General features: G+C 44.7%; 1 non-coding gene across 1 annotated transcript; it reads left to right on the top strand.

Annotated features, from left to right (window-relative positions):
* The first annotated feature begins 1,932 nt into the window (after nucleotides 1–1,932).
* Trnas-uga (transfer RNA serine (anticodon UGA)) lies at nucleotides 1,933–2,007 on the top strand. The gene has a single exon. It is a non-coding gene; the product is annotated as a tRNA-Ser (tRNA).
* The last annotated feature ends 8,376 nt before the right edge of the window (nucleotides 2,008–10,383 follow it).

Below are 10,383 nucleotides of genomic sequence, written 5' to 3'. Positions count from 1 at the left end.
TCATGGGAAGTTCCTCTGCAGAAGTATTGAGCCATACTGTCTCTATAACAGTACGTATTTGCTAAAGTGTTATCGCTGCAGGACTTTCTGCACGAGCTGAGCTCTGAATTGTGATTCATAATTGTTCGATAAGATTCATGTCGGGCGACCTTGGGGAAGGGGGGGGGGGGGCAAATCATTGGCTCGAACTGGAGAATGTTCTGACGTGGCGCTCCAAAAATGGTTCAAATGGCTCTGAGCACTATGGGACTTAACATCTGTGGTCATCAATCCCCTAGAACTTAGAACTACTTAAACCTAACTAACCTAAGGACATCACACACATCCATGCCCGAGGCAGGATTCGAACCTGCGATCGTAGCGGTCACGCGGTTCCAGACTGAAGCGCCTAGAACCGCACGGCAACACCGGCCGGCTGTGGCGCTCCGTCATCCATGAAAATTCCCTCGTTATTTGGGAACATGAAGCCCATGAATGATTGCAAATAGTCTCCACGTAGCCGAACATAGCCATTTTCAGTCTATGATCGGTTCAGTTGGACCAGTGGACCCAGTCCATTCCATGTAAACACAGCTCATTACGGAGTACCATCAGCTTGCACAGTGATTTGTTGACAACTTGGGTCCACGGCTTCGGGGGATGTGCAACACACTCGAACCCTACAGTCACCTCTTACCAGCACATCTGACCAGGCCACGGTTTTCTAGGGTCCAGGCGACAAGGTCACGAGCACAGAAGCGGCGCTGTTAGCAAAGCACTCACCTCGGTTGTTTGCTGCCGTAGTTCATTAACGCCAAATTTCACCGCACTGTCCTCACAGATATATTCGTTGCAAATCCCACATTGATTTTCGCGGGTTGTCTCAAGCAGCATTGCTTGTCTGCTAGCAGTGAAGCTCTACTCATACGCCGCTGCTGTCGGTCGGTAGCTGAAGGTCGTTGTCACTGCGCTAATCGTGGTGACAGATAATGCCTGAAATTTGGTATTCTCTGGCACTCTCGACACTGTAGATCTCGGAATATTGAAACCCCTAACGATTTCCAAAATGGAATGTCCCTTGCGTCTTGCTCCAACTACAATTCCGCGCTCAAAGTCTGTTAATTCCCGTCGTCCGGCCACAACCACGTCGGAAACCTTTTCACACGAATCACCTGAGTACAAATAACAGCCCCGCCAATACACGGCCCTTTTATACCCTGTATACTAACGTCATCTGTATACGTTCATGTCGCTATCCCATGACTTTTGTTACGTAAGTGTAATGTATTCTTCCCGGTATACTGTATATACCGAAAGTAGGGAAGTAGGGGAAACCCAGCGGTATTTGTGTCTGAATAAGAATTTGTTGATAGGGAGGATGTAACATGTTATCTTGTATGTAGACTCATCAACAAATATAGACGTAATTTCAGATGAGTCCCAGGGAAACATGTTGGGAGCCATTGTACGGTGTAATGGGGAATTGTCATATTAACGTGACCTTGCAGACTAACTATGGATCCCATGGAATACAACGAGATGGCTGGCCAGAACATCACCGAACCCCCGCCATGTTTCCAGAATGAGATTTTCACTCTGCAGCGGAGTGTGCGCTGATATGAAACTTCCTGGCAGATTAAAACTGTGTGCCGAACCGAGACTCGAACTCGGGACCTTTGCCTTTCGCAGGCAAGTCCTCTACCAACTGAGCTATCCAAGCACGACTCACGACCCGTCGTCATCGATTTAATTCCGCCAGCAGCTCGTCTCCTACCTTCCAAACTTCACAGAAGCTCACATGCCCCATGCTGTTGTTAAGCCATGTCTCCGCAATATCCTTTCTTCCAGGAGTGCTGGTTCTGCAAGGTATGCAGGTGAGCTCCTGTGAAATTTGGAAGGTAGGAGACGAGGTGCTGGCGGAATTTTAAAGCTGTGACGACGGGTCTTGAGTCGTGCTTGGGTAGCTCAGTTGGTAGAGCACTTGCCCGTGAAAGGCAAAGGTCCCGAGTTCGAGTCTCGGTCCGGCACACGGTTTTAATCTGCCAGGAAGTTTCCCCGCTATATTTCATTCTGAACAGTGTGAAACAAAACCCATCCGACCAAAAGCTCTGTAGTCCAGGTTTTATGTCTTCAGCACCACGTTTTTCTGTTAGGGGCATTTGCATCACTGGTGAACGGTTTTGGGATTCCGGCACCCTCTGCAATTCTCTGCTGATGGAGTGGCCTTCGTGACAAGGTTCGTGAGAGTGACAATCGTGAGAGTGGACATTCAGTTCTGTAGTGACATTTGCAGCTGCCGGCCTCGTATTTTGCGCCACACTCCTTTTCAATTATCGTTTTACACTGTCAATCAACACACATACACATTCGTCAGCATAGATGGTGTAAAAAGCTTTCCCTATATGCGGTGCCTCTCGAAACACGAAACACTTCGGCTCCCTTGGTTACGGAAGCCCCCACCAGTCAAGCGCCAACGATTCGCCCACGTTCGAATTCACTTATCTCCGACATAATGCTCTCATAATTACACAGAGTACGGTCCTGACCGCTACTGAGGCTTGTAACGTATCGGGGACACTGCACAGTTGCTGTTCGCAGTCCAACACAACAGCGCAGCCTGCAGGCTTGGCTAGCATCTGCATTTACGTTCAAGCACGCATTTCTCGCGGTGGTTCAATATTTTTGTATACAAAGAAGGGCAGTACAAATGGTTGCGAAGTTTGTTTGACCCATGGCAGATAGTCACTGAGAACTTGAAAAACCTGAACCGGCAAGTGTTTGAAGATAAAAGAAAGCCATCCCGTGAAAACCAGTTTAGTAAGTTTACAGAGCTATAGGTAACGATTCTAGGAATTTACTACAGTCCCTTCATGTCGCTCTCGTAACGATCGCGAAGACTAGATTAGACCAATTACAGAGGCGTCTAAGTCATCATTCTTCGCCCGCCCGGTTAGCCGAGCGGTCTAACTCACGGCTTACCGAAGTGGGAAGGAGCGTCTGCTCCCCGGCACCTATCCGCCCTTCGGACTTGTGTCAAGGTCTGTGGAGGGTTTTAGGCGGTTTTCATCTGCCTCGGGCCGGCCGGTGTGGCCGAGCAGTTCTAGGCGCTTCAGTCTGGAACCGCGCGACCGCTACGGTCGCAGGTTCGAATCCTGCCTCGGGCATGGATGTGTGTGATGTCCTTAGGTTAGTTAGGTTTAAGTAGTTCTAAGTTCTAGGGGACTGATGGCCTCAGTGGTTAAATCCCATAGTGCTCAGAGACATTTGAACCATATGCCTCGGCGAATGCGGGCTTGTTTCCCTTATTCCGCCTCAGCTATACCATGTCGGCGATTGCTGCGCAACAAGTTCTCCATTTACGCGTACACCACCATTACTCTACCTCGCAAACATAGGCGTTACACTGGTTTGGTGTGAGACGTTCCCTGGGGGGGGGGGGGGGGTCCACCAGGGGTCGAACCGCACACTAACCCTGGGTTCGGTGTGGGGCGGCGGAAGGGTGAAGTGGACTGAGGTAGTCGTCGTGGGGTTGTGGACCACTGCGGCTGCGGCGGGGACGGAGCCTCTCCGTCGTTTCTACGCCACCGGTTAACATACAATACAATACAATACAATAATTCTTCCCCCGCTCCATACGCTAATGGAAAGGGGAAAAGCCCTAACAATTGGTACAATTGCGAATATGGATGCAGATGTAGATATACACGTACAATAAATAAAATGACATGACATATTTTGCTATCCCTCCTGAAGTTGCGATTTTAATGCTCAGCTGTGCTTTAGAGGTGCTAGAGAAATAATCCCACCAATCTTCCGCAGATTCAGAAAGTACTGGGAAACAGGAATATTGAAAATGAAAATAGTTTATTTGCGAGTGCATGTTTCGCTAGCCGCGTAAGCTTTCCTTTTGTGTTTTAGAAATATTACTGTTCATTTAATTGTTTAGTGGTCGGACTTTTAAGGGAGACGACTTACAACACAACACGTTCGACACAGAAATAAACCATCTATCTGTTGGTCTAGACGTGAATGTGTTATTGGCCATAGAGTCTGTAATTACACGTGATCAAGGTCTGAAGAATTGTTATCACAGACAACACGATATATCGGTATATAAATTTAGTTTATTGGCTCCCAACACTGAATGTTCCTCACGGTGCTTTCCATGCTCACACTTCCCAGTCCACAATGATTATTTGTCACTCCGTGGAAATCAACCTAAAACTGATCTTGATTCTTTCATCGACACCTACTCCAGCTTCTACTACAGTATTTCATAGATATGGAGTCACATAAGCTAGGCTAACAGTCGCCCCTTAGCTTAACTTTGATATGCAGTGTCGTCAGAAGCAGTCTGAAAACCCTGTAACGGTGTTGCAGGGTAGGATGTACTAAGAAATATTTGTCAAGAAAGAAATTCGATACGTTGCGCCATTTCCGATATAATAAGCATCAGGTCCTGCGAAGCCAAAATTCAAGCAGCATACCAGATGCAGTTGGTCAATTGTACTCATAGATGATCGTGCACGAGACATCCCAGCCTTTGTACCGGGTTCCGTCCTTGCTACCGTCCCATCTCCGATTTTTGTATCACTCTCTTGCTCGGTTCTAGGAAACCAGTCGAACATGTTTGGCAACACCATCTCTGATAGGCTGCTCGATTTTGCGCGCGCAAGGGCCTGATTAGCTAATCTCAGTGCTAATTAAATCGGAAAGAAGCAAATTATAGAATATTTTTCTTAACATTTACTTCTCAACTCAATCTACCCTGCAACACATTTTCAAGCTTTTCAGACTGTTTCTAGCCACCCTGTATATGATTATTAGTTATTACTAACCACTCTCCGAGCGGGGTAGCCGCGCGGTCTGTGGCTCCTTGCCATGGTTCGCGCAGCTCTCCCCGCCGGAGGTTCGAGTCCTCCCTCGGGCATGGGTGTATGTGTTGTCCTTAGCGTAAGTTATTTTAAAATAGATTTAGTAGTGTGCAAGCCTAGGGACAGAGGACCTCAGCAGTTTCGTCCCATAGGAACTTGATACAAATTTCCAATTTTCGTTACTAACCGCTTAACTTTTTGAGACAGTGCTTTCTCTAAACAACAGCTTTAGCTTTTACTGTGGCCGGTTCCCATCTTTATGAACCGACTAACACTTATAGCACCAGATACCGACTTAATCGCGTACCCGCTCTTTACGTAGGGGAACATTGCCAGAGCGACTCGACAATGCTCCCGACGCCGGGAAAGGACGCTTAGCTTACCGAAGTTTCCAGAACGTGACTTACCGGCTAGTGCTTGCTAACCCAGAGTACGAGTGTAGAAGACAGAATCAGAGGAATAGCTGTGAGATTGCGGGTGGTGTGGTCCGAACCCAGAACAAGCAAAAACTTGCTAAGAACTGTGGAACGAGTTGTAAAAATATATTTATATTCGTTGTTCCATTCCTCACAAATCTAAGAGCGCGCGGGCATCTAGAGAGCTTATGGATCGGGCTTGACCCTTTTGTATGCCTACTAACATCATACAGCCAAAATAACGTGTAAATGAAAGTTATTCTCACACAGCAATTGAGACGGTGATGTAAATGATCTTAAGTTTGTTTAGGGGCATTGTTAAAAAAACATATGAGTCAGTAAACTGTTTTTGCGAAGGTTCTCGTGCTATTATTTTGTGGTTAGTAGAAATTTTAGATTGTAAAATAAAGAAAATCGATAGTTTATTAGCGAAGCTACTGTGATCGTAAAATTACTGAGGTTGTAGATGGATGACACATATGGTTTATGGTCTCCTGGATTCAAAAAAGTGGTTTTAAGCCAAACGTTTAGCTGAATATAATTACTGCTGTAAGTGAATTAAATTATATTTTTCTTGAAGATCAGGTTCTCTGTCTTAGAAGAATTCAGCGACGAACGTAACTATTTTCAAGTTCTGGAGTCGCCTATGCAATGTGTATTTCTAGGATGAGAAATCTAAAGTTTTTTTTAAAACATAAGAGAAATTATCTTATTGAAGAAGTACTACAATTTACGAAGGACATATGTGACAAGAGATGGGCTTTCAAGAGAAAAAAAAACTAAGAGGAAGAAGAAAGTGATGCCTGGAGAGAACGCTGCAAGCGAAGAAGCTGACTTTGCACCAATAACTGAGAAGGTCAATGTTGGAGTGCATGGGGTGGTTTCTACAAGAAATTGATGCACGTTGCAAAACCATGGGACGATATCAGATCATATCATATTTAGACTTGTATGGCAATACAAAAGCCATACGAACGTTGGTAGACCGTATATTTTAACAAACCAACCTTAACTTAGTTGTATGTCTACATGTTAGGGTACGACTAAATCATCGTGAAACCGGTTGTGTGTTATCCTGTAATAAAGGAACTGCTAACAGCTAACGCTGCTACCAAAACATATTAATGGGTCTTTAAAACAATTTAAAAATATTCTATCATGTATCAGATCGTTTTGGTGTTTTAGAGCGCAGGAATCTGGTTAAAACCTTAGAAACGGAACTTCCCACGTTTGTAAAAAGTTTACTTGACAATCATGATGAGGTTTCTAAAGATGGTATGCTTGAGGAAAATCACGCCTAAGAAGGTTTCTGCAAGCTGCCAAAGTTCCACAAGAAAGTCTCATGATTGGACATATTTAAGATTCTTGCAGTTCGTGGTTGAATATGAATTTTACGAATTTGTTCACAACCTCATTTTGGTGCTACGATTTTTCTTCAATCTGAGTGTTTCGCTAGTGTCATGTGCGAGGAGTTTCACAAAACATCTGATAGCATACAAACACTTTGGGAGTAAAGGAGACCACTCACTGAAAGTCAGAAGTGCTGAGTTGTGGACAGGCACACGCAATAAGGGAAGAAAACATAGTAGCTTTCGGAGTAAATCCTTTCTCGAACTAGAGTACGAATACACAAAGGGAACACAAAACGATCACATGGGCGCGTAAACAAAAAAAAAAAAAATATGGCTCTGAGCACTATGCGACTTAACTTCTGAGGTCATCAGTCGCCTAGAACTTAGAACTAATTAAACCTAACTAACCTAAGGACATCACACACATCCATGCCCGAGGCAGGATTCGAACCTGCGACCGTAGCGGTCGTTCGACTCCAGACTGTAGCGCCTAGAACCACACGGCCACTCCGGCCGGCGACACGTAAACACACATGCACTCATTCAGAAGCTTAAGCCCCCACACGGAGCCAGTTGGACTCAATACCAGTGCTTCACTTCGGCTTTTTTATATGTGCCTGTAGACGACTTAGCGCTTCTGCTTTTCGATGAGCGGTCTCCTTGACTCCTAATATATTTACAGTGAAGAACTCTCTTAGTTATCTCCGCTAAGAGTCAAGCAAGACTCTCTGATTAGACAATTTTACTAATCGAAAATAGTGTAGCTAAAGTTTTCCATTTTGATGTCTTATTTTTAAAATTTGCAGCAGAAAAAGTTACAAGGAAGAGACTCTAAGCTACATGTTAAAGTCACCTGTCACTAAGACGATATTTGGTTATTTGTATTACATCGTTAATAGTGAATTACAGGAAATGTATTCGCAACTGCGGGTATGTACCACTGAAATGATGACAATGAAAATTTGTGCCGAAATTGGAGTCGAATCTGGATTTCCCGCTTTACGAGAACGATCGCCTTAACCCGCTTCGGCTATCCGTGCACGACTCATGGTCGCACCCAAACTTCCATATGTCATGGTCCACGTCCCACAACCTGCACTTACGTATCTTCCCGTCCAGGAAAAGAGTCGAGAGTCGAGAACCTGACATTCGCGAATAAATACGACATAGCAGTGTCAGTGTTATTAACAGGTGCTGCTGTTTATCATTTCGTAATAGTGTGAGGTTACGAGGGATAATGTAATAGTATAACTAATTTGCTGGATGTGGTAATGAATACTGTGGAAGAACAGTTGGGGTGTAGAAAGCACAAGTCAATACATTTATGGAGTCACCTTCTTGATAAAGAGAGGAGGCAGCATATAACAGTTTCACATTGAATTACTTAGTTACATAATTGTTTATGTCTCAGTGCGTAATAATGTAAGGTGTGCTTGTCTTGCTAATCATTGGATTTGCTGGTTATCTGATCACTGAAATAGGAGTACTCTATAAACATAAGAGCTCTTCAAAATAGTTCAAAACTCAAATCTAAAGCATAGTAGCAGGGATAATATTTTGGACATTAAAGAACATGTTTTATGTAAAAATTAAGTTCAAATGGCTCTGAGTACTATGCGACTTAACTTCTGTGGTCATCAGTCCCCTAGAACTTAGAACTAATTAAACCTAACTAACCTAAGGACATCACACACATCCATGCCCGAGGCAGGATTCAAACCTGCGACCGTAGCGGTCACGCGGTTCCAGACTGAAGCGCCTTTAACCGCACGGTCACACCGGCCGGCTAAAAATTAAGTTGTAAGGATGTTTGAGAACCTCTGCATAATAAGTTCTTGTATTTTATTTTGAAGGTACTGTTCAGTTTTCGATCTATGTAGAGCAAAATGAGTATTTCGTATGCCACACCTTTTAGGCAAAGACGTGATTAAACAAAAGAAGATGGGTGAAACAGCTAAAAAGTGGAGTGCCTTTAAATATGTAAATAACATGATTATTCTCTACAAAATAATATAAGGTATTTAGTTTACGTATTTTAATATTGTAACATTGTAACTGCATGATGGCCATGTTTAGAAACAATATATTTGGCCATCAGTTTGTTTTGTGCATGTAATTTAGTAAAATAAAATCGTTTTCATTCTAAAATGTTGTCGGTGTAAATCATTTGTGATTTAGACAAATACTTGAATTTATTCACTACTGTACTTAGGCTGGCTATTTACTCAATACAGGGCGCGAATGCAACTGTGCACAACCGAACACCTTTTGCAGACGAGTCATGACAAAGTGTTGTGTACAAGCCCGAATGAAGTTGCAATAGTGAATTAAGCTGTATTATTTTTAAAGATACGCTTTGTTTACTTATTCACAAAAACAAAACAAAAATGGCTAATATTATACTTTGCCGCTTTTATCAAAAATGGGACAATAAAAAATGTTTATTCTTTTTATGGTGCTGGTGAGACTGGGGAGGGGCAGAGTGACAAGTTAAAACTCCGCACCATGGCCCAAACTGCCAAACGATGCCACTGGACACATTCACTTGCGGCGGTCAGCTCGTGTCCGGAATGCGGCGGTGGCGTTGCCCGGCAATCGCGGGCCATGTGGTAGCCCGGAGAAAGTGCGGCGGGCGGCTGCAGGTGTCTTCCTGCGGTCCACTCCAGGATGCGCGGTGCGCCGACCTCATACCGGCCCTGGTGCCGGCAGCTCTGCTTTCCTCGCTGCTGGGCCGAGGTGAGCACCTGTGGCCGCTTTTGGGGGGTCACGTGGTCTCCGCTGTATGAGCACACACCAGTACCGGTTAACACTACTGTTACTTGCGTGGCGCTTATGCCACACAGGTTTGTAGTTGCTGCACCTTTTTCTTTGTGTGTGTGTGTGTGTGTGTGTGTGTGTGTGTGTGTGTGTGTGTCTATTTGTGTGTGAGGTGAGCCAAGTACTACCTTGCATTAAGTCTGGACTTCTGGGATGTCTGGGTATACGGATATACTCAAACTTCATTCAGACGTATGCTGGGGGAGGGCTCATAGCATGTGGCCCTAGTAAAGGCGTCGGTTTTCGTTGGCTCCAGTTACTGGGGGGCCTCGATGATTGGACGAGGGACCCACGCTCGGTACCACCGTTGTTGAGCGTTAGAGCCAGTATATTCCAGTTGCTGGGTAGTGGGCCTGAGTTTATCGATCCTACGGAATAGTTTCTGTGTTACAGATGTGATGTGATCAGGTATGCATGGGATGTTAAGTTCGGTGTGAAGGTCAGGAATCCTGGCCCATCTCAGAGTTCCTAAGATGAGGCAGAAGCATCTGTTTTGAATGACTTGTAGTTGTTGAAGATTGTTCAGGCTGGTAGTTCCCCACGTGGAGCAGCCATAAAGAAGTGAAGGTAAAACTGTCGCTAGATATAGATGAAGCTTCATTCGAACATTCATCTGCGCACTGATCAATTGGTGCAGTTGGTGTAGGAGGTCTAATAATCGAATCCTTTTGTTGTAGATATGACGTTTGAAAATGAGTTTGCTATCCAGGATAACCCCTAAGTATTTTAGTTGGTTCATCCATGCAAGATCTCTACGGTGAGGAGTAAGCCTCTATCGCAAGTCGGGGCGTTTGCAAGTGATGAGGACCGCCTTAGTTTTTTTCGGCGTTGAGATGAATGTGATTATCTGTTGCTCACTGTACCATCAGCGTGAGTTGATGTTGCAGTCTCCCCACTGTTGCAGTAACCCACCAGCTACCAGTGAGTAAGGCTGTATCATCCACA

The sequence above is a fragment of the Schistocerca serialis genome, chromosome 5 (assembly GCF_023864345.2).
Source record: "Schistocerca serialis cubense isolate TAMUIC-IGC-003099 chromosome 5, iqSchSeri2.2, whole genome shotgun sequence".
Taxonomy (NCBI): Eukaryota; Metazoa; Arthropoda; class Insecta; order Orthoptera; family Acrididae; genus Schistocerca; species Schistocerca serialis.
The sequence above is the reverse complement of the archived record's forward strand: the minus strand, read 5'-3'. Positions and strand labels throughout refer to the sequence as shown.